This window comes from Solanum verrucosum, unplaced genomic scaffold, assembly GCF_900185275.1.
Source record: "Solanum verrucosum unplaced genomic scaffold, falcon-dt-bn FXZP01000079.1, whole genome shotgun sequence".
NCBI lineage: Eukaryota > Viridiplantae > Streptophyta > Magnoliopsida > Solanales > Solanaceae > Solanum > Solanum verrucosum.
In genome coordinates, this window is record NW_026020368.1 from 2,706,355 (window position 1) to 2,732,255 (window position 25,901).

Below are 25,901 nucleotides of genomic sequence, written 5' to 3' on the forward strand. Positions count from 1 at the left end.
CATAAAAATTGAGATCTTGCCAATACCGCCCATTCCTATGGCTTCCGATCATTTCTCTCTATCCTGTTTCTTCAGTTGTTGAATCTGTTGCATCGTAGATCTAAATCCTGTTGAATTTTTTTTCTTTTGTTCAGTTATGGAGATTTTAATTTTGGTGATTGGTTTATTAGGAGTCTTTTGTGACATGTTTTCATGTGTTTCTACTTATACAGTTTAAATGATGTAAAATTTGATAGGCTGTGAATATTTGCTGAAAAAGAGACGATGAATCTGTATGCTCAGCTGATATTGTGCTCAGATCTAGTTTTATTTGACAACTTTGAATGAACTAACTGAACAATCTTCCGCAAACAGAGGGAGATAATGGACGAAGATGCAGTTAATAAAACTCACGTCATGTTTCCAAATGAATCTCAAATTATACCATCTCATCATATATATAATTACGCTAACATCAACTCAATTTTTTTTGTTGCTTCTCCTTTAATGGCTTTTGGTGACATGTTTGGATCTTGGTGAATTTATATAATAAACTTGTGCCAATTGGTCAAGTATTCAATATTGAGCTTATGTATATTTTATCTTTGCTTGGTGATATGCTGTTCTATTCCAGTTGATAGGGGATTGCCTAACTGCTGAAGTCAAAATACACTTGTTAATTTAGTTTATTTGTACTTCTTTTTGGGAATAATGGTTGCTGCACTTGGTTAAGCTATTGTAATAGATATTTGCGTGCAAGAGGATGTACTTAAACTTCATCATTCAATATAGTTGCATACTTGCATCAAAGAATAGGTAAAGCCATGGTTATTACACTATGTAATCTTGGTATCTTTTTTGGATCTGACTGACTCGTTTCTCTATTTTTAGTGGATAATATTCCTTTTTCATGTGTTAGGCAATATTTATTATTGAGGTAGGGGTAAGTTTTGCGTACACTGTCCTCCCTAGACCGGGTATGTTGTTGTAGTAGTCAATATTTGTTACAAAATTGAGATGTTCTCTAAATTATGGTTTTTAGGATACTTTGTGTGTCAAAGCATATCATTCTTTCTGAACTTTCAGTTGGGTGCTCCATATATAATTGGTAGTTATGCAGAATCTGCAACTAGTCTATGTCTCTCTGTCCTATTATATTCAGAATTGGTTATCTTTGGAGCTCTCTTTGGCAGCTGAAGCCATTAATCTTTGGTAGCGACGTGGTGTTACTCATTTACGCCCCCTAATTTCTTTAACTTCAAACTTTTTCTGATTTGTGTCCGCTCTCATAAGAAAACAATATGTTTGTTTATGTTGCTGGCGTACACTTACGCTGAGAAGTTCAAGTGCATACCTTGTCTGATGCTTCAATCATGGCTATAATGTTCTCGTGTTATTTGCAATGATATGGTCTACAACTTTAACACTTGGCAATGTTATCCTGCATTTCACAAGGCTACCGATTTATTTCAATAGAAGTTCTTTTACAGATAACTTTCCTTGAATGGCTAAAATTGATTACTTCAAGAATCACACTGTAATCGTGACATCCTCTTCATTTGTCATGATCATGAGATTCGGTTATCTGATTAAATTTGACAGGCAAGGCAAGTTCTCTTTGAAGTCCTTTGGTGGACCAGAGCTTATTGTGAAGGTTACAGTGCAGCTGAGAAATGCAGAGCTAAGAACGTCTAAGCTCTTGCTATATTTTCTTTTGTCCTCTTGGAAACCATCAAACATATCTCCACTGGTCTGTTTCGTCTGACATCTGATTGGAGACTTCGAACCAAGCTCTATGTTTGAACAATAAGAATTGCTGCGCTGATCCTCTTATTTCACTGTTTCTTGTTTATTGTTGTGGCCTTCTCCTGATGTGAATAAACCTTGTACAATGAATTCACAGTTAGTCAGGTAATGACAAAGAGACCACGTCAATCCAAAAGGGATGTTACGACCCATAGGCCGCAGTGCGGTGAGGATTGGTCGAGTTTGACTGGCTGACCGTGCACCAACACTAGTCAAGTGCGACCGACAATGCTCCAGCAGTGCTAAGGTCCTGCCTGGGTATTTCAAAGTCGAGTTGAGTATTTTTATTTCATTCTTCACTATTTTAAGACTTGAGGAGCTTGGTTTTGAGAGGCGGCTCCAAGCGAGGATTTCATCTCTAATCTTGGGGTAAGTGATTCTAACTCAGATTTGAGATTATATCAGGAATCTAACCTAAGGTCGATCATTTGAATATGTAATCAAAGGTGGAAATCGGGGAATTTTGGATTGTGATCTAGAGTCGGCTAAATCTAAACATAGATTGACTGTAACTTGTAACCAAACCTAAAATCTAGGAAATGGTTCTTCAAGACTAATTTGAGCCCGTCAGACATGATTTTGAGTAGACGAAGCCATAGGAATGTGTTTGAGCATTTCAAAAGAAAATATTTGATTTTCACTAGGAAATGAAACTTTAACCCTTTTAGTTACTTATTTTTCATCAAAGAACATATCTTGTTTGTTGCTTGTATTCATTTAAACCATCTAGTCGTGCATGAGTTAGATTACTCTGTTTTAAAGTATCATCCATAGACTGCAGAGTCAGCCTGGCCATGATGTGACCCTTGGAAACTTGGTAGCTTTCTGTTATTGAGCCAGTACCTAATAGCAGGTGTAGTCCATAGACTGCCACAGGTGGAGCGTCAAGCTGACACTCAGAAGACTGGGTAAGACGTTAAGATTAACTACCCAGTACCCCTTATATCATAAGAAGTTTATGTTAAGCAGTAGCAAGGTACCTTCAGCTATTCGAGATTATTGCATGTATTTTGATATGATTTCATTTTTTGCTCGATACATGTAAAGGAATGCTTTCACTTCAACCTGTTCCAAGAAAAGAGCACTTGTAAGAAGTATGTTTTATGTGAACAGTGAATACCATATTATATGAATTAACATGTTGGAAAGAAAAAGGAAGTAAAGGAGAAAGTGAACAGAAAAATAGAGCAAAAACAGAAGTAAAAAGCTACTGCAAAGATTTTGTTTCTGATTGATAATGGAAGCAACAAGTCTGCCTATAAATAGGCTTACTGTAAAATAGAAAATACTAAAATCTAGGTCCACTAAACCACTAACTACTAATTAGCTACTAATCTGCCACAATATCTAAACATGCTAAGATAAAGGAAACTAACTAACAAACTCCTGAAGACTTGGTCAAGTATCTGAATCACTTTTCAACACTCCCCCTTGATTCAAAACAGCAAACTCCAAGTTGACCTCTGAAGAACTCGTGCTTTGCTTGCGGAAGTGACTTTGTGAAGATGTCTACTGCTTGCTCATTTGTATCACAAGACTTCAAAGTAATTTCTCCTATAGAAACAAGACCTCTAATATAGTGATAGCGAATATCAATGTGCTTTGTTCTGCTGTGAAATGCTGGCTTCTTCGTCATCGCAATAGCAGATATATTGTCACAAAAAATCTCAGTTGCACCAGTCGGTTTCTGGTTAAAATCTGCAACAAGTCTCCTTAACCAAACTGCTTGACAAGCTGCAGAGGTTGCTGCAATATATTCAGCCTCTGAAGTTGATAAAGCGACCACTTCCTGCTTCTTTGAACTCCATGAAACTGCTCCAGACCCAAGATTAAACAAGAAACCAGATGTGCTCTTTCGATCATCAATGCTGCCTGCGTAGTCACTATCAGTAAAGCCAATTAATGTGAAATTTGTTACCTTAGAATACCAAATTCCATGCTCTGTTGTCCCAGCAATATATCTTAGTACTCTCTTTGCAGCTCCAAGGTGAAGCTTGCTTGGATTGTGCATAAATCTTGATATAACGCCAACAGAGAAAGCAATATCTGGTCTTGTATGAGACAAGTAATTCAAACCACCAATCAGACTTCTAAAATAAGTTGCATTTGCCATTTCAGAACCATCATCACGACACAACTTTTCATTAATATTCATCGGCGTAACAGCAACTTTACAATTTACCATAGTAAACTTTTTCAAAAGATCTGTCGCATATTTTCTTTGTGAAAGAAATATGCCTTCGATTCCCTGTTTCACCTCAAGACCAAGAAAATAATGCAGTAGACCCAAATCAGACATCTCAAAATTCTTCATCATGCAGTCCTTAAAATCAGTGATCATAGACTCATTCGAACCCATATATATCATATCATCAACGTAAAGACATACGACCAAAAAATCATTTTTACCTTCTCGTTTTACATAAAGAGTAGGCTCATTGTTACTCCTTTCAAAACCATTCTCATGGAAATATGAATCAATCTTGAAGTACCATGCCCGTGGCGCTTGCTTTAAGCCATAGAGTGCCTTTTTTAACCTGTAGACATTATCTTCTTTGCCATTTACTACAAAACCTTCAGGTTGTGAGACATAGACTTCCTCTTCCAAATCACCATTTAAAAAGGCAGATTTAACATCGAATTGGTAAACTGGCCAACTTAAATTAGCAGCCAAGGCTAAAAAAGTTCTCACAGTTTCAAAGCGAGCAACATGAGAAAAAGTTTCTTCAAAGTCAATACCTTGTTGCTGGGAATAACCCTTTGCGACGAGCCTTGCCTTATGTTTTTGGATGCTGCCATCAGCATGATACTTGGTTCTAAACACCCATTTGAGCCCAATAGCTTTCTTTCCTTCAGGCAAATTTACCAAGTCCCATGTCTAATTCTTTTGAATAGCCATCAACTCTTCTTCCATAGCCTTGCACCATTTATCCTCTTTTTCAGCATCTTCAAAGAGGATAGGATCTGAAACAAGTAAAGCAAAGGTACAAGATGTACTGTTAGCATATCTAGGATTTTGTTTCCTATCTCTTGTTGATCTTCTTAATGGAGTTGGCTCAGCGGAAGGTTTTTTCAATATTGGAGAAGTTGCTGGTGCAATTGATGAGGTAGACGATGGACCAGCCAAAAAAGGATCAACTACATACTCTTGATCAATAATATCGTCAGAAGGCAACAACTTAATGTTTGAACTTTCATTTGTGGAATTAAAATTCCAACTTGCATCTTCATTAAACACAACATTTCTATTGACCGTAATCTTACCACTCACTGGATTATATAACTTATAAGCCTTGGATTGTGTGCTATATCCAACAAAAATACATTTTTCATCAAGCTTACGTCGAGCTTGTGAATTTATCAAGGCATAAGCTATACAACCAAAGACACGTAAGTGGCTTACCTTGGGCTTGTTACCTCTCCAAGCTTCATATGGTGTTTGATTAAACACTGCCTTAGTAGGAGAAATATTCAGCAAATAGACAGCAGTGGCAACAGCTTCAGCCCAAAAACACTTCAGTACACCTCTACCTTCCATCATGCTTCTGCCCATCTCGACAACTGTGCGGTTCTTTCGTTCTGTTATACCATTTTGCTCTGGTGTATAAGGTGTTGTGAGTTCTCTGTGTATTCCATTTTCCTCACAAAAGGAACTGAATTCTTTTGACATAAACTCACCACCTCTATCTGTTCGAAGTGTTTTGAGTCTACATCCACTTTGTCTCTCAACAAAAGATTTAAATTTCTTGAAATTGTCAAAAGTTTCAGATTTAAATTTCAAGAAATATATCCAACTCATACGACTATAATCATCAGTAAAAAGCAGAAAGTATCGACTTCCCCCTAAAGACTCAACACTCATAGGACCACACAAATCAGCATGTACTAACTCAAGACAAACAGAAGCTCTCCAAGACTTGCTTATAGGAAAACATTTTTTACTTTGTTTCCCATAAACACAACTTTCACAAAAATCAAGATTCTCAACCTTTGGCAACCCAAAAACCATTTCCTTTTGACTTAATAACTTCAATCCATTAACATTTAAATGCCCATAACGTAAATGCCATAGTCTAGTTTCATTATCTCCACTAGCTACCATAGTACACCTCTTAACCATTGAAACTTCTAGAGGAAACATTTTATTGTTAGCCATTGAAACTTTAGCAATGATTTTCTCAGATTTCTTATTTTTAATAGTGCAAACACCATCGTCAAAGAAAATTGAGTATCCGCTAATCATTAGTTGTCCAATGCTAAGCAAATTATGAGATAGACTAGGAACAAACATCACATCTTCTAAAATCTTAGCATTACCTTGGCTGGTCATAATGCTAACTGTACCTCTACCTTCAACCTGAATCTTCTTGTTGTCTCCTAGCCTTACATCTGATTTTTTTGACTCATCGAGCTCCTTGAACAATGATCTTGTTCCAGACATATGATTGGAACAACCACTGTCCAAAAACCAAAAATCGTTAGGAGTTTCTTTTTCACAATAAAGGGCCATGAACAACTTACTGTCATCGTCATTTTCCTCTACAAAGCTTGCTTGGTTATTCTCATCCCTCTGTTTTTGCCAACAATAAGCTTCTTTATGACCTGATTTTCTGCAGTAGTTGCACAGAAACGTCTTAGCCTGCTTCTCTTCATTTGATCCTCCTCTATCTCAATTTCTTCCTTGGCCTCTTCCACGGCCTCTTCCTCGAAAACCACTTCTGCCTCTTCCACGATTTGCAAAGTTTTCTAGCTTATCTTTCTGATGAATGGACTCCCCCTTCACCTGAAATGCCTTTTCTTCATTTTTTTCATGCGATCTTAGGAGCCTCTCTTCATGAGCTTGCAAAGAACTCATTAGTTCATCAAAAGTATAATCAGATAAGTCATGAGATTCCTCAATCGCAACAACAATATGTTCAAACTTTGAAGTAAGACTCCTTAAAACTTTTGCTACAACAGTTTCTTCAGATATGTTTTCACCATAAGACTTCATTTGATTAACAAGAGAAGAAACTCTAGACAAATAAGTTTGAACAGATTCATTACTTTTCATAGAAAGAGTTTCAAAGTCACGACGGTAAGTCTGTAATTTTACCGTAATCACCTTAGCTGAACCTTGAAATTCCTTCTTCAAAATCTTCCATGCCTGCGAAGATGTAGTTGCTGCTGCAATTCTTGAAAAAATTGTATCGTGGACTGCTTGTTGAATCAGGAATAGTGCTTTGGCATCCTTCTTTTTTATCTCTTTCAATTTTTCCGTCTCTTCGTCAGAGTCTGATTGCTCCACGAAGCCTGCTTCAACCAAATCCCAAACTCCTTGTGATTTGAAAAGAGTTTTCATTTTGATACTCCAAAACTCATACTTTTCACCAGTAAAAATTGGCATGAGTTGTTGGGAAGATGATGAAATACCATTTACTGCCATTTTTCCTCACAATTTCCAGAAAGGAACCTGGCTCTGATACCAGATTTGTTGGAAAGAAAAAGGTAGTAAAGGAGAAAGTGAACAGAAAAATAGAGCAAAAACAGAAGTAAAAAGCTACTGCAAAGATTTTGTTTCTGATTGATAATGGAAGCAACAAGTCTACCTATAAATAGGCTTACTGTAAAACAGAAAATACTAAAATCTAGGTCCACTAAACCACTAACTACTAATTAGCTACTAATCTGCCACAATATCTAAACATGCTAAGATAAAGGAAACTAACTAACAAACTCCTGAAGACTTGGTCAAGTATCTGAATCACTTTTCAACATAACAGTCATCTACAAGCTTAAGAAGTATACTTTTTACTGATTCACCTAATTAATAATCCTTCAAATTCATCGACTTCAGTTCCTTACCTACTCATTTTTGCACATACTTAGCCTACCTAGTAAGATATAAGTGCTATTTTATGAAAGAAAAAATACGTGTCATAAATTGCACCAGGTAATTGTCCGGAGAAGCCATTTACCCATTATTTATTATTAACCTTGTTTGAATTGAATTTCCCAGGGTTTAAAAAAATTAAATTAAAAACGTACTAAAACATAGACGTGTTATCATTCAATTGGGTGTTTTCAGCTAATTAAATCTAAGATGAATTTTCACAACTAGTGTTATTTTGCTGCTAATTTATCATATATAGTGATACTTTTGATAATTATGGTACATGACAATATTTTTGAAATTTACGTTATATCTCAAATACAACCCTCATTCTTTTGAAATCTGCTTTGTATCTCAAATCCAACCTTCTGAAATTTGCATTGAATAATTTCTTCGCTTAATTTCGCTGGATACACTGTACCTATTCACCCATTAATCTAGTTGTATTAATATTAGATATAGCAACTTTAGGACAAGTCGCTCTGTATCATATACAACATTGTTTGGGGTTAAAGAAGCACTCAATTTTGTTGGACACACTTTATCAATTTTATTAGATACACTGATACAACTCAAATCCTTTTTTCGAGTACAATTCAAAAAAGTTTTATAAACAACTTCGAAAATCACTAGATTCTTAAATAAAATAAAAAAAGTTTCAGGTACACACATCTATAACCTAGCTACATAAGCCAATAGAATCGACCAGTAACAATCACCAGTGAACTCAACAAGATCACTAAAAAAATGATGCATTCAAAACAGTATCAAGTAACATATTCAAAACACAACCATGAGGTAAAATTTTTCCGTCCTTTGTCCTTGTTACAACTAGACCTTTGAAACAAAAAAAAAAAACCATGTTTAACCTCACTTTGTACTATTTATCCTTCAGATTTTAACCCCAACATGTTTTTTATATAATAAGATTGGATTAGAAAATTGTTTTCAGCTTGATACATAAAATAAAGTTGCTAACTTACTATAATGAGTTGATGCGTAAAATCGTCATATATAGAAGTTATTGGACTTAAGTTAACAAAAAAAAAGTAAGACATGCGTGGTTAAAACGTATTTTGGGAACCTCATATTTTAGGGTTTCCATCCTACCGCCGCTTCTAGTCTCTATATAAATAAAATAATCTGAGTAGCAAGTAAAATGAGTAAGATGAAGCTTTGTGAGGTGAGTATGTAGGAAAGGGAAAGGGGATGAATGTTTCAGGGAGCTTTTGGAGTGGGTGGCATGGTAAGATATCATATTTTGTTTTTCATAAAAAATGGAATTGAAATCTTACCGATTCCCCCCATTCCAATGGCTTCCAGTCATTTCTCCCTTTCCTTTTTCTCCAGTTGCATAATAGGTTTCTTGGTATGCTCTAAATCCTTTATATGTGCTGTAGTATTGAGGTTTTATTTTATTTTTGATATGTTTATGTGTAATAGCTCCGATTGTGTTGTGATCTGAATCTGGTATTATTTGAGTATTTTGCATGACCTGATCAACTATTAGTAGCAGAAATGAAAGAAAAAGGGTATTTGAAGCATATATAGATTGACACCATACTCTCCAACTATAACAAAATGGACAATCATTAGCTACCACAGTTGGAATTGATGTGCATAAATTGAGATTAGGGGACCTAATAAGGTGTAATTAACTCGTGTTCTGTTTTTTTTTTTTTTTTAAAAATGAACCCCAAGTCACAAAGCACGAGACAACCATATTTGCCACAATACTTTTTGACCGCTACTCGAGGTTAAAGCCTTCCTTTCAAGTACCATTGTGATTCTATTGAGGTGTTTGATAAAATATTTGCATCTCTTTTAAGGAATTTGCTTTTAAAGATTGGATCTTGATGAATATCTATGTTTTCTCAACTTCTGCGTTGACATATCACATATTGTCTGCTGAATTTCTCCTAGTTATCAAGCTTTTTTATAGTGTTGAGTTTAGCAGTTTAGCCAATATGTCCGGTTATGATTTTGGGAAGTATTGGTGTGGCATAATGTGAGCCCAGAGGCGGATCCATGATTTGATGATGGGTGCTCAATTCCTTCAACAAAAAATTGCTAGTCAAGAAAGATTTCTTTGTAGAAGCTTACTAATAATTTTTAGTTAGTAAATGAAATATGAAAATACGAAAGTGAATAAACTACAAAAAAATATAAGCAAAAAGTATGTGAATAGGTACAAAAAGAAGTCAAAAACTATGAAGAAGTTTCGTTTGCACCAGGATTTGAACCCTCGGTGTGGGGCACCAACGATCTCAAAACTCAACTTTACGACCAAAGCACCTACGAGCCATTTTGTTCAATGGGTCTGCCCCAGTGTGAGCCAATATATCCGGTTTTCATTTTGGGTAATATTGATGTAGCATAATGTGCCAGGGTTGGTTGATGAACTGTGGCGGTTCAAAATTGCTTCACTAAACATCTAAATACATCAATATTGCTTATTTATGTATTTTATGAGCCTCTATGTTAACTGCTGAAGTTGGACTTAAGCTTCATCATTTGATATAGTTGCATCGGAGAACAGGTAAGACCATTGTGTTCCCTGTATTGTTCTATATGCAATACACGATCGAAACATCCTCCCAAGTTATGGATTTAAAGATGCTTGGGTGTTGAAGCATAGCTTTTACTTTCGGAACTTCAGTAAGATGCCCCAGATAATTTGTCAATTTACATAACCTGCAACTAGTCTTGCTTGCTCTGTCGTATTAAGTTCATAGTTAGACTAACCTGTCCTTTGTAGATGAAGCCATTGATCTTAGGTAGCATTACTCATTCCCCCCAACTTCTTGAACTTGAACTTGTTTCAATGCTGATATGATAATAATCTGTTGTGTTGATGGCATATGCTTATGCTATGAAGCACAATTGTGCGTAGTCTCTTATGCTTCATAAATGGCAATTTTATTGTTCTCACGGTATGCAATGTTTGGTCAAATGTTCTCCTTTTATAGAATGTATCCTTGTAGTTTATGTCAAATGTCGTGCTCATCTTTGGCTCTAACCTGCTACCGAGATATTGCAGCCTTGGCTCAAAGTTTCTAAATTTTATCTGTTGTGCAGCTGTAGTCAAGAGTAAGGAGTTTATTTATATGCACTCTCATGATGTAATCTGCATTTCACCTAGCTAATGATTTACCTATCCACTTCGGGAAAAAACCGATATTTTGCCAATTGAATTTTCAGTTTCCTTATCAGGAATTTCACAGTAACAGGATCATCACCGGTTCATAGTCTTATTCAACCCTGCCTTGACTTCTTATGCTTTATCAAATACAGCTCAATCAACGCTTTGAAACATAAGCACCAGAGATATCGTTTGATATGCTTGGCCCCTTTACCAACTCGATTGTTAACTCAAACTTATTACTGTAGCTGTAACATCCTCTACATTTATCTATTTACTGTGAAAGATAAAGCATATACTCTTTGAATGTTGTTACCGTGATAGGATGAGTTTATTGCTAAGGTTATAGTGCAGCTGAGAAATACACAACTAAGAATGTCGAAGCTCTTATCCAAGCTCCGCGTGCAAATAATGGAAGTTACTGCACAGTTTCGGATTCTTTGCTGTTTCTTGTTAGTTGTTGTGGTGTTTTTGATCAGGTGAAGTCGAGGTAGTTTATTTCTTACGAGCACAGCCATGGTGGTGCAACTAATCCTCGGTGCTTTCCAAGCTTAAAGAAAGATGATTCAAAAATGGGGCTGCGGTATCAAATTTTGCTGAGTTTCAGATTTTTTTGTCAATGTCACAAACCATTGGAAAAAATACTTTATTTTAAAAAAGAAATGTAAATTTTAATCTAAGTACTTATTTCACATGCAATACATGACTTTTGAATTCCATTTCTTAATGAATATGGAGTAAAGACATAAAGTAATCTTTAAAGTTGTTCTGAATTTTTAAAAAGACACTTTAACTTTGCGAGTGTCCTATTACTTCATTGAACAATTTCAAAATAGTATGTATACCCCATTTTTCACCCAATACCACTTGTACAAAAATATTTGTAAGTCACGCACTAATCGTCACTTGACACGTGTTAAAAGTAATTTTTAATTATTTTTATTTGATTTCTTTGCTTTTTTTTTTTTTTTTTCTTGTTCTCTTTCTTCTTCGCCTCAACTTGTGTTCTTCAAGTACCCATTCCTTCATCATCGCTGCAAGCCTGCAACAATCATCAATCCCGCTGTGGCGCGATTGATTTTGCAGTAGCACTATCAATTATTTGTTAAACTATCACCAATTAATTTATTTATAAAAATAAACACCATCAAATAATCAAAATTCAAATACTCAAAAATATCACCAAGTCAAAATCTAAAATTTAAATCACCACTTTCTCCAACTCCTTACTCCCAAATCAAGTTTTCCATAGTTCATTGCTCCAAAATCCCAATCTTGATTTGTAGGAGGAAAAAAATACTAAACTAATTTGTTATTCAAAAAAAAAAAGAATGAACACAACAACATTAGTTTTTTTTTAAAAAAAACAATGACCATAAAACGAAAAAGAAAAAAAGGAAAAAAAATGAAGGAAGACATGGATACCCCATGAAATATGTATAAGTTAATGATGGTAGGGAAGATGAGAAAAAAATATTTGAAAAAATAAAAACTATTCCTATTAAGGTAAAAAAATTAATACATGAATTTTTATGGATTTTTTTCAAAATAAGTCAAATTGGTCCTGTTTCCAGTTGAAATAAAGTGGACCTTTGGTTCTGTTTTAACTAAAATAAAATAAAAAATGATTAGGCAAATAATTAATGAAGAAAGTAATTGAAATGTGGCACTTTTCAATTGGTTTTTGACAGCAAAAAAGGACCTTCACGCGTGTCATGTGCGTGGTCATAAACATAGTGAGAAAATGAGTCAAAATCGTCTTTTTACAAAGATATTCAATACTTTTGTGGGGTAATAGGACGCCCTCTAAGTTAAGGTGTCTTTATGAAAATTCGAAATAACTTCAGTTGTGCTTTTATGTCTTTACTCATGAATATGCTCAAATCCAACTATCTGAAATATATTACTAGTTTTCATTTATTTTTTTTGGTTAAATTATTCATCTGCTCTTTTAAGCTTGCCCCTCTGATTTTTGAACAGTATCTGACCAGTCATTTTGAAGTTGTCTATTGTTTTTGTGGATGTTCGACATATAAAGTGGAGCAACTTCTTCTTTAATTGTTTTTGCGTTGAAGGTCGATTAAACTTCAATTTGCTCCCTAATAAATACGGAACTTAAAAATGCTAAAGCTTTGGAATAAAGAAATATATTGATTCCTATTTGAAATAGTTATCTCATATATCTACTATTTTACTATTATCAATTTCATTAGCTAGTTATAAATTGGAAAATTGAATCAAATCAATTTTTTTTTATTTGATTTGATTTTAAAAAATTTAACACTAATTAAATTGATTTGATTTTTTTATTTTAATAAAAAATTGACTCAAATCGAATTATGAGCATAGATGGTAATAGTTGATAATAGTGGAAGGCAACGATGGCTAATGGTAAAATGGATGGAAAAGTTATGAATTGTATGTTATTTTTATAGAAACTCTTAAATAGACATCTTAATCATACTAAATTTTTATGAAAAATCTTATAATTCAAATTATTCACTCGATAAGTGATTATAAAATTAGAAAAACAAACACGCTTAAAATTGACATTTATATCTAAAAAATAATGTCACAAGACTAATATCTTCAATCAATACGAAGTATTACATAATAATTCAAGTAAAATTTATTTGAGAACATGTCATTTGGTCATAAATGTTCTCAAATTTATTTGAGAAAAACCTTGAGAAATATTGATTTGACTATACAATTTATAATGACTTTTATATTTTAAATATACTAGTGAAATTATATGCGCTTCGCACGGCTATATGAAATATTTATAAGATAATAATATGAAATATGTAATATTTAGGTTAGTATCGAATATATAGATAATATTAATATTTCTCTTCATCTACGATATCATATATTTTTTCATTTTTTTTAAACATATAATTTTATTTTTTTTGTATATGTATATAGTAGAACAAAATATTCACCGTGGTGAAGTAAATGGAATAAGAGATAATATGTTGAAATAACAATATATTGTATTACGTTGAAAATATTTTATATGTTTAAATTTTCTCTATCTTTTGTAGGAGTACTAATTTTCTATTCAGATTCTGATTTCGTCAAAACAAAATTGATTTTTTTTACTATGTCCTTATTATTATATTTGCTTATTATAATTTTTTAAACATTAATTAAATATTTATAAGATTTATGAAAAATGAAACATACAAAAGTTATGAATAATATTTATTATTAAAAGTTACAAGTAAGATGAAGAGACATGAGTTATAAATAATTCAAATGTATAATTTTATTAGACATTAAATGTATTACTAATTATGCATTGATTTTATTTGTAAAATAAATGAATAAAAATAAGGGGTGAAAATACAAAAAAAGAACAAAGAAAATATAAAAATTGGTGACTACATAAAAATTATAAATACATTTAAAGCAAAAAAAACGGTGACGAAAACAGATTGTTACATACGCAAAAAATGGCACCATGAAAATAATATTTTATTTTTCAATTACTTTTTTATAATTATAATAAAAATGAAACTCCTAATCATCATAATTTTTTTTGTTATTGTTAAAATGAGATAATTATATTAATTTTGCTTCATAACAAAGAAAAAGTAGAATAATAAAGGATCAAATGATTATCATTGACAATATAATACATTTAGCTAAATTATTTATACAAATCAAAATTTAGAAAATTCTAGCAAGAGTAACTAAGTTGCTAATACAACTCAAAGTAAAAATATAATCTCTAATTATGATCATTTTTTTTCCTTCTATCATCTTCCTTTGCAAGTAGATCCGTCATCATGTTTTGATCCATATGTCAAACTTCATTATATGCAATCAACTGAATAAAAAAAATTATACCAATTAAAAATAATTATGTCAAAAGAAAGAACGAAATTTAAACTATATGTAATATATTTGTATATTATCTTTTCAATAGTACTAACAATACTAAATAATAACTATTTCTTGAAATCTAACATATATTATAATCAAACTATATTATATCCGAAAAACTAACTATTAGAAAGAGAAATTGCATACAGACAAAATATTGTTAAGAATTACAAAGATTTTTTTAATCATACTTGCTTGATGAATGATAATACAAATATTAAAAAGTATTAAGAAAGCATGTCTAAGTACATAAAAATAAAAAAAATGACTTGAGAATGACCTTGTATGTGAATCTTCATGAAAATAAATATGAATATATAGACAAAATAGAGGAAATGAAAAAATAAGGACTTGAGAATGATATATTTATTAACTTCATGTACTTTTCTTTTTGTGACATGTTAGTTTTATTCACAAACCAAATACGAATTTATATAGACAAAAATAGAGGAAATAAAAAATAAAAATTTGCAATGAAATATTTCTTACCTTCATGTACTTCTTTTTTGTTACAAACCAAACCAATATGATGAAAAGAGAAAGGATAATTGTGGATGTGAATCTTCATGAAACTATTTATAGGCAAAATAAAGGAATACCATAAGACATCATAAACTTACAAATTTAAGTTTGGAGGTTATGGGCATAAAAATTATGAGAGTTATGAATATTATTAAAAGTAAAAATTAAAGAGGGGCAAGTCATGGGTAATAACTCCTTGTGAATATATTAAAAAATAAAGATAAAAATTCTTAAAATGTAAAAAAATTTATTATCATTTCATGATTTGAAGTGAGGTAAAAAAATAGAAAAAAGAATATGGAGAGTTTTTTGTTTTAAATGTTCCTACATTAATAAAATATTTTTTTGTATGAATTAAGTAATATATTTTTACAATACAATAATTAATTTGAATTAAAAAAAGTCAAAAAAAGATAAATTATGTTTCTCCTTTTATTATAAGTGAGACAAATAAATAAAAAAAGAATATGAAGAGTTTTTGTTATAAATGTTCCTCCATCAATAAAATATTTATTTGTAATAAATTTAATTAATTTATTTTTATAATATAATAATTAATTTATTTTTTTTAAAAAGCCAAAAAAAAGAAGAAAAAAGTTAAATGCAAATGGAGGCCATAGAGAGGTGCCACATCACCTTGTCTATGGTCCTCCTTTATATATATATAGATTTGACAAACATCTCAAGTTTTTAAACACGAAAAAAATTAGTATTTGGACCAAACTTTATATTTGAGAATAATTTTCCAAATTTTTATATTTTATAAAAACACATCATTTATAGTATTGAATTAAATTCAGTCCCAATTTGTTGTACAAAAATTATACAATTATATACATATTTTATACCACTTTTATCCGAACTTGTTATCCAAAGTTTCTTTCAATTACAAATAATAATACTCCATCGTCTCAATTTATGTGATACTTTTCGGATTTCGAAATTCAAATAAGTCTGTATTTGATCGTAAATTTTTCATATTTCTTTTAAATATTTTGAATTGTCAACTATTGTGACTTATAATAATACTTTTTACGTAGTTTATAAATATATAAATTTCATTTCAAGAAAATTAAAAATTTCACGAGCAAATTTCTGATCAAACTTAAAGTGTTTGACTCATGAAAAATGAAAAGTGCCACATAAATTTACGAAAAGTGTCACATAAATTGGGATAGAAAGAGTAATATACTTTCTTTATATCCACATCAATGAGATATATATTTTTATTTTCTTTTTCAGATTCATATTTATTGTAGGTCAATTTGTAATTGTGGTGAACTTAAGAGGATACGATGGTAAACTCATAAAAAATTAGGTTATTGTAGGTCAATTTGTAATTGTGGTGAGCTTAGGAGGATACGATGGTAAACTCATAAAAAATTAGGGTTTCAATCCAGCGGCGACTTCACCATCTTTTTTGTACTATATAAACGACACCACCAATCAATTGATCAACAAACCTACATACAGCCGTTTACTCTCTATTCATCTAAAACTCCAGAAATTGGGAAAGGGATGAAAATTTTTGGGAAGCTTTTGGCGTGAGTGGTGGGGTAAGATAGATCTATCATATTTATGATATGAAAAATCTTGCCTACACCGCCCATGCCCATGGCTTCCAATTATTTCTCCCTTTCCGTACAATTTCTTCTAGTTTTTTTCTTTCTTTTAAGAGCTGTGATGAGATTTAGAGATTGTCATGCACCACTCTTACAAATTTTAATTTGAGTGATGATAAATTTCTCATACCCATTTTCTTTCTGAGCTCTTATACATATATATTTTTTTAATATTTATTATTATTATTTTAGAGGAAATTTTTGTGGGAAATGGAAAGGGAGGAGAGATTTGGGAAGCTTTTGGAGTGGGTGGGATGGAAAAATATCGTTTTTTTTTTTTTTCCTTAAAAGGAAAAAAAGATAAGAATTGAGATTTTTCCTATTCCACCCATGCCAATGGCTTCTAATCATTTACTCCTTTTCCTGATACTCCTCCCGTTGCATGATCTGCTCTCGGTATTACATAATTACGCTAATATTTGCTTAATTTAACATTGTCGATATGAATTATGAAGAAATGTTGGATAAATTGATGGCGTGGCTGTGCGGCGGGTCTCCTACTTTTTACGTTTTATAGATTGAGATTAATTTGTTTTTTTATTAATTATTGATTAAACCTCTATTAATGCTATAAAACCTTGAAGAAATAAACGTTAAAATTTCTTCATGACTTTTCATTCTAAAATTATATTTATCAATTTTGCTAGCTAATATAGCCTAATAAAGTAGTTTTAAATCAACTTTAAAAAAAATTAAAGAAGGGTGGTTTGGATTTATCAAGTGCGGGGAAAGCGGTTTGACAATAGAAAAAAATGCTATCAGAGGTAGAGCGGGTTGAGGATTCTTTATGGTAGAGTTTAGAATATCATAAACTTACGTAGATAATTTTTAAATGTTTTAAAATTTTAGAGAAGTCTAGAAAATAAATTTATTTGTAAATTTTAAACATTTATTTAATAATTATTATTTATATATTAGTTACTATGTGAGTGATATAAATAGGCAAAAGTACTCCCTCTCCACTATTGTTTGTCAGGATAAGGTTTGACACAACTATTAAGGAAAATTTAATATAAAGTGCAATTTGACTAATATAACTCTACTATGAAAATTGGTCTTCATTAATAGCCTATTGAACTAAAGAATACCTAGTCTTAGATGTATTTTTACCGTGCAATTTCACATTTAATACTATTGTTTGTTAGGAGTATTAAATGCATAAAGACTAAAGCAATCAAAAGTGAACTAAAGAATACCAAAAGTCTACCTAGTATGTATAAAGTATACCAACAGACAGCTTTTCAATTGAACTAAAAGTTTCTACACTACTTCAATGAAAATTTTTACCGCTTTCTTCGTGAATAATTTTTTTCAACTTTCAAATTTAGAATATGTAAACTTAAAATGTAACTTAAGCTAACTAAGGGCATTTCTTAAAAGTTTTCCTGTAACTTTAAAATGATTTGTACTTTTTGAAAAATGTAAAAATAATTTTTTAACATTAAAATAGTATAGTAACTTTAAAATGGTCCGTACTTTTTGAAAGTAGTTATGTAATTATTAAGGGCAAAAATGGAAAGAAGTGATTAATTAATTCTTGATTGTTTAAATTGACAATTAATTTCGGACAACTATTTTTAGTATACCTGACAAACAATAGTGGACGGAGGGAGTATTTATTATCCTTTAAACTTGAAGCTTTTTATTTAGTGTATATTTAAATTATATTTTGTTTTAATTACCTCCGAACTTGTTTATTCTTTCATTGCGTACACTTTATTGTTCACATGATGTTGAAATTGACTACACAGTCTACTAGGTGCGTGAGGAAGTAATTTTTTGCCACATCATAAAGCTATAATGGTAAAAAAACATAAAATCTCCATTTTTTCTTTAATATTTGACATATTTTAATTGAAAAATTGAGCAAAATGTAAATGAAAAGTAAAGGAAGCAAAGATTAACACTTGATAAGAATTTTAGACAAATTTAAAATTTAATCGACTATTTTCACGTCTAGAAAAACTCAAATCTAGAAGGAGTTTCGCGATATCAGTCCTTATTCAAAAATAACTTTTAAACAATGAATTTTAAATTTAAGAAAAACTATCCAATAAATAAATGACATGTAGCATTTTACCTAATTATTTTAACCATTTTAAAATTTATTTTACAGCTCCCTATCCCCTCCTCTGCAACCCCGCATCCTCCCTTGCAACCCATTTTCTTCAAGATACTTGCAGAAACAACCCCAATCTCCACCGATTTATTTTAATCCAAAATTAATTTGTTTTATTCCAATAATAAAAGTCTTGTGCTGACATTTAATCTGAGTTCTCCAGTACTAGATATTAATTTCTTGAAGATTTTCGGGTTTAGTCCGAAAGTTTTAGTGAGAAGCTTAGTTCGAAAGTTTTAGGTGAGAAGGTTTGATATTTATTTTTTGTCATATTAATTTATCTAGGTGGCTATTATTTATCAAGGTGGAATTCCACATCATCACTTTTATCAGCTATCGCGCGCGTGTAGTCTCAATAGGAGCCTTTGGACAAAAAGATGTACGTGATGGAGAAATAAACAAGTTTGGAGGTAATTAAAACGGAATATAATTTAGGTGTACACCAAATAAAAAGTTTCAAGTTTAAGGGGTAATAAATATTTTTGCCATATAAATAGGGAGACATTCATTTGTAAAATTCTTAAGCAAAAAACTAAGTGTTCTACAACGCAATCCATCATAACAATCTTCTTTTGAAATCTAACAATTATTAAAAGTTTTCTCCTAGAAAGTTTATAAACTTTTGCGTCTAAACAAAATTTATTCAGGAAGATTTTTGATATCATGAGAGACAATTTTAAATTATGATTAGGGGTGTGTTTGATACGAAGGAAAATGTTTTCTTGAAAAATAAGTGAATTTCTAATTTATTTTCTCATGTTTGGTTGGAGTAGAAAAAATAATTTTGGAAAATATTTTTTAATGTTTGGTTGGTGAATGAAAAACATTTTTTTAGAAAATATCTTTTATTTTTGGGGAGGGTCGGGTACGGGTTATTCGTCAGTTAAGAAAACAAATTAAAGGATGAAGTGGAGTTTAGAAAATGTTTTCCTCAATTTTGAAAGGGAAGTATTTTTCTTATATTTGAGGTAAATGAGTAGATTTGGAAAATATTTTCCAAACATTTAAGTCAATCAAACATGAGAAAATTGAAAAATATTTTCTTTCGTACCAAACACACCCTAAAAGACAATATGATATGATATGATTCAGGCTCTAGAGGGGCCTTGTTTGTTTTTGCTTATGTTTTATTTGTTAGTATAAAATTTGTACAATTGGTTGAGACACTTGGTCTTATATTAATAACTAAAATAAGATAAGACACTTTGTTAGACCAAAATAAAAATGTTTTTAATTGAAATTCATCTCAAATCATCTCCAAAATAGATAATTAAGCTCCTAAGGCTACACGCATGTATAGAGTCTTCTTCAATTTCAAGTTTTTAATATGAACATCATCTCAAATCATGTAAAAACACATCCAAAATTGTTATTTAACCATATTAAACTGTTTTCAAGTACGCATTGCTTTGAGCTAATATTGCTGGATAACTTAATTTGAGCATAAAATATTTATTAAATTGAAACATAAACGTGAGCTATCGAAAAAGAAAAGAAAATAAAATAAATGTGGGCTATCGAGTGCAGTATAAGTTGGACTTTTTTATGCCATTTATTGGGCTAGGTTATTATGCAGTGCCCACTTTTCTTTACTTATTTGTGGGCTTTAGCTATGGATTCAGCTTCTTTTTTCTTTCTAAAATATTTTTATGCCTTTTATTTGTCTTTCTTTTTTTGGAAAAGGTTCAAATATGCCATTAAACTTTTAGAAAATGTTCATTTATGTCATCCGTTAAAAAGTTTGGCTCATGCCTTTTTTTTAACTCGGAAGGAAACTACTCTTGAAATTTAAGGCGATTTCGTGAAGAATTGAATATGTTGAAAATTTGATAGTTGTTTATGTTCTTCACGTGTTCTTAAAGAAAAAGAAGCAAAACAAGTATATTGATCCAAAAACTCCAATTGAAAAGTGTTAAACCTTGTTTGGAGTGTAAAAATGGTTTTGCAAAACCGGAGTTAAAAAAATGACATGAATGAGCCTTTTCTTTAACAACAATGACATAGATGAGCCAAACTTTTAACGGATAGTATAAATAAGCTTTTTTTAAAAGTTCGATGACATATTTTGAGCCTTTTTTTTTCAATGTTAATGACAAATACATTGATGCATTTAGTTCTCTTTTTATCTATACGATCTTGTTACAATAATTTATTTGTGTGTTCATTAATTTAAATGTGACACAAAAAATATGTATGCTACAATCCAAAGGGATTTCGTCTATTTGGCAAGTTTTCAATAATATTATTATTTAATATTTAATATAATAATAAGGTGAAAAGGGTAAAAAATGTCCTTAAACTATGCGAAAGGAACAAAAATGCCCTCCGTTTGTAGTTTGATCCAAAAATGCCCTTACTGTCAATACTTTGGTCAAAAAATGCCTTTATTGTTATTTAATGGGTCAAAAATATTTATTTTTCAAATAATTATATTATTTATTTTATTTTTAACACATTTTTTCTAATAATATTTTTTAAAATTAGCAAATGTTTATCTTACTTCAATTCAGAAAAAAATATATTTATTATTTTATTATAATTATTTTTTTCATTATATAAATATAAATTAATGATGGATATACTATGATCTTATATATATGACATATATTATATGTCGAAAGGGTATATGAAGTTATTCTATTTTAATTGATAAAATGAGATTAACAAGAAAACAAATATTTCTTACATTTTTATTTGTTAAAGTGATTTTAAAAGAAAGAAAACAAGAACACAGTTCTTTAATAATATTTTAATTAGGAAAAAGATATGTTGAAAAAGAAAAAAATAATATATGTATTCGGAAAATGACATTCTTGACCCATTTAGTAACTATAAGAGCATTTCTGAACCAAAGTGTTGACTGCAAGGGTATTTTTGAACCAAAGTATTGACGACAAGGACATTTTTGAGCCAAATTATAAACGAAGGACATTTTTGTTCCTTTCACATAGTTTAAGGACATTTTTGACCCTTTTGCTTAATAATATAATGATAAATTCTATTATTTATCTTGGTAATTATGCGGAGAAAGTGACCATAAAAACTAAATCACTATTCTATGATCTTCCAATGATCCAACATAAGTTTCAGAGCCTATTTGAATTAACTTTAAAAAGTAGTTTAAAAAAAATCAAATTTTAGTAACTTATGAATAGTAGGGGAGTACATACTTTTAACGTTTAATTTATTCTAAGTAATTTTAAATTTATATTATGTTATTTTTAATTTTGTCAAACACTCTCAAAAGCTAAGAATGAATTGAAAGTATTTTTGACCAATTTTTAAGTCAATCCAAACAGGTTCTAAATCATCCATTAACCCATGTACTTGAGACTTACTCCCTCTACACTACTAAAAAACTGCCAAAAAGAGATGGAAAAAAGCGACGGACTGCGTCACTTTTGATTTTTTTTCTTTTGAAGAATGCGATGCCGTCTGTCGTTTTTTTTTTTTAAATTTTTTTTTTTTTTTTAAAAAGAGACGAAATCCGTCGCTTTATTTAGTTTTTAATTTTTGTAGAATCTTGAAAAGCGAAGGATAATGAGACGCCGTCCATCGCTTTTTTGGAAATAAAATTTTGAAAAACCCAAAAAAAGTGACGAACTAAAGGACCCTGTCCGTCGCTTTTCTGGGTTTTAAAAAAATAAAATTAAAGAAAGCGACGGACTTAAGGACCCTGTCCTTCGCTTTTCTGAGTTTTTTTAAAAATAAAATCCAGAAAAGCAACGGACAAAACCACCATGTCCGTCGCTTTTTCTGCAAAATTTTTTACAGCAGAAACTGGCCTACCCACCTGCAAAAGCAATTCAATTCATCCCCAATCAAACACAATACATTATAAAGAAGCTACACAAAATATAAAACAACAAACTTAAATTAACATTCAAAAATATCTAAATCACAATTTAAAGACTTATAAAGTCTTTCAAAATTCGTTTCAAAATTACAAATAGTTCATAGAGACTATATTTTATCAAGATTTCTAAAGTTCAACCTAATAATTAGTTCATAAATTTTATAAATTAAGATTTCTAAAGTTCACAACCTAAAGTTTAAAATCCTGCAATAATTCAAGATTTCTAAAGTTCACAACTTAAAGTTAAAAAATTTCACAATAATTCAAGATTTCTAAAGTTTACAACCTAAAGTTCTAAAATCCTACAATAATTCAAGATTTCAAAAGTTCACAACCTAAAACTCTAAAATCCTACAAAAATTCAAGTTCTCTAAAATTCACAACTTAAAGTTCTAAAATTCTACAATAATTCAAGACTTCTAACGTTTCACAACCTAAAGTTCCTACAAAAATTCAAGTTCTCTAAAGTTCACAACTTAAAGTTCTAAAATCCTACAATAATTCAAGATTTCTAACGCTCACAATCTTATAAAGTTCTAAAATCCTACAAAAATTCAAGTTCTCTAAAATTCACAAATTTAAGTTCTAAAATCCTACAATAATTCAAGATTTCTAAAGTTCACAATCTAAAGTTCTAAAATCCTACAATAATTCAAATTTTCTAAAGTTCACAATTTAAAGTTCCAAAATCCTACAAAGATTCAAGTTTTCTAAAATTACAACTTAAAGTTCTAAAATCTTACAAAGATTCAAGTTCTCTAAAATTCACAACTTAAAGTTCTAAAATCCTACAAAAATTCAAGATTTCTAAAGTTCACAACTTAAAGTTCTAAAATCGTACAATAATTTAAGATTTCTAACGCTCACAACCTTATAAAGTCTAAAATCCTACAAAAATTCAAGTTCTCTAAAGTTCACAACTTTAAGTTCTAAAATCCTACAATAATTCAAGATTTTTAAAGTTTATGACCTAAAGTTCTAAAATCCTACAAAAATTCAAGTTCTCTAAAGTTCACAACTTAAAGTTCTAAAATCCTACAATAATTCAAGATTTCTAACGCTCACAACCTTATAAAGTCTAAAATCCTACAAAAATTCAAGTTTTCTAAAGTTCACAACTTTAAGTTCTAAAATCCTACAATAATTCAAGATTTCTAAAGTTCACAACCTAAAGTTCTAAATTCCTACAATAATTCAAGTTCTCTAAAGTTCACAACTTAAAGTTCTAAAATCCCACAAAAATTCAAGTTCTCTGAAATTCACAACTTAAAGTTCTAATATTCTACAATAATTCAAGATTTCTAACATTTCACAACCTAAAGTTCTAAAATCCTACAAAAATTCAAGTTCTCTAAAGTTAACAACTTAAAGTTCTAAAATCCTACAATAATTCAAGATTTCTAGCGTTCACAACCTTATAAAGTTCTAAAATCTTACAAAAATTCAAGTTCTCTAAAGTTTACAACTTTAAGTTCTAAAATCCTACAATAATTCAGGATTTCTAAAGTTCACAACCTAAAGTTCTAAAATCCTACGATAATTCAAAATTTCTAAAGTTCACAACCTAATTAAAGTTCTAAAATCCTACAAAAATTCAAGTTCTAATTAAATTCAATAATTCATATCCAATTTCTAAAATTAGTTATATATAAACTTCTAATCCAAAAATTAATTAGTTATATTCAAGTTCCAAGTTCAAGTTCAACTTCAAGTTCTAAATTCAAGTTCATATCTAGTTATATATAAACTTCTAATCCAACAATTTATATATTCAAGTTTCAATTAAAAAAAAAACTCATCGATCAATATATATTCATGATATTCAAACATTCATCACTATATAGCCATGACATTCAAACATTCATCATATACACTTCAATTACTAATTTCTAACTTCAAAGTAACGCTTTACTAACTAACAACATATCAATCAAATTTTAAAAAAAATCTCAATTCACAATCAAATTACATATTCCCAAGTTCAAACTAGTCCTAAAATAAAAAAACCCTAATTCATTCACTAATTACAATACCCAATTTAAAAGAAAACCTTAAAATAAAAATTCTCCAATTCTCTACCTAATTAAAAATAATCAAATAAAATTAACAATAACACAACCCAACAAACTAAAACAATAATATACTAACTAACAATCAACTATAATCACTAGAATTGAAAAAAAAAAGCTAAAATTAAACACCAACCTTAACAAAGAGGAGAGGCAGCGACGGGAGGTGACGGACGGCGGCGGTGGAGTGAGATCGATAGAGAGAAGGGAGAGAATAAGGGTGAAGAGAGAGAGAGAAAAAAATAAGAAAATTCCGATCTGGGTCAAAGATATTTTAAGAAAAGCGACGGACAACGTCTCTTTGTCTGACACTTTTTTAAAAATATTTGACCAAAATTTTGACCAAAAAAGCGACGGACTAAGAGACGCTGTCCGTCGCTTTTCTTAAATGTTTGACCAGTCATGTTGACCAAAAAGCGACGGACTTAGAGATGTTGTTCGTCGCTCCTTTTAAAAAATAATTAATCAATTAATTATTAATTATATGTATATTTGGCGCAAAAATCCGGAAAAAGAAGCGACGAACTAAGAGATACCGTCCGTTGCTTTTTGAAAAATAATTTAAAAAATAATTATTCTTTTAAAAAGCGACGGACAATGTGGAAAATGACGTCGCTTTTTGGAGCGACGCCGTCCGTTGTTTTTAGCAATTTTTTAGTAGTGTCTATCCAACAATAGTTATCCATTATTGATTGACATAGGGATTACGAATAAATTATAAGATAATTTTACCAAATCACTTTTATTGAAAATAAGTTAACTAAATGAAAAATGAATATAGTATTCAATTGTAATGACCTGTTTCCGTCGTTATAGAATAGCCAATGGGGAAAGAATTGGGGCCAGAAAACTTTTGAGTAGTATCTTTGGATTTCAAGCCTAGTCCAGATTTGGACAAAATCGGAGTCATGGAGGTCTAGGGAAATCTGGTAACAAATGAGAGATCTAATTATGATTTTGATCACATGACTAGATAGTTAAGACGTTAAGGAACTCGTACGACTTTACAGAATTGAATTCGCG

At 30.6% G+C, this 25,901-nt stretch overlaps 1 non-coding gene across 1 annotated transcript; it reads left to right on the forward strand.

Annotated features, from left to right (window-relative positions):
* The first annotated feature begins 16,887 nt into the window (after positions 1–16,887).
* LOC125838284 (small nucleolar RNA Z221/R21b) lies at positions 16,888–16,983 on the forward strand. The gene has a single exon (XR_007443559.1). It is a non-coding gene; the product is annotated as a small nucleolar RNA Z221/R21b (small nucleolar RNA).
* The last annotated feature ends 8,918 nt before the right edge of the window (positions 16,984–25,901 follow it).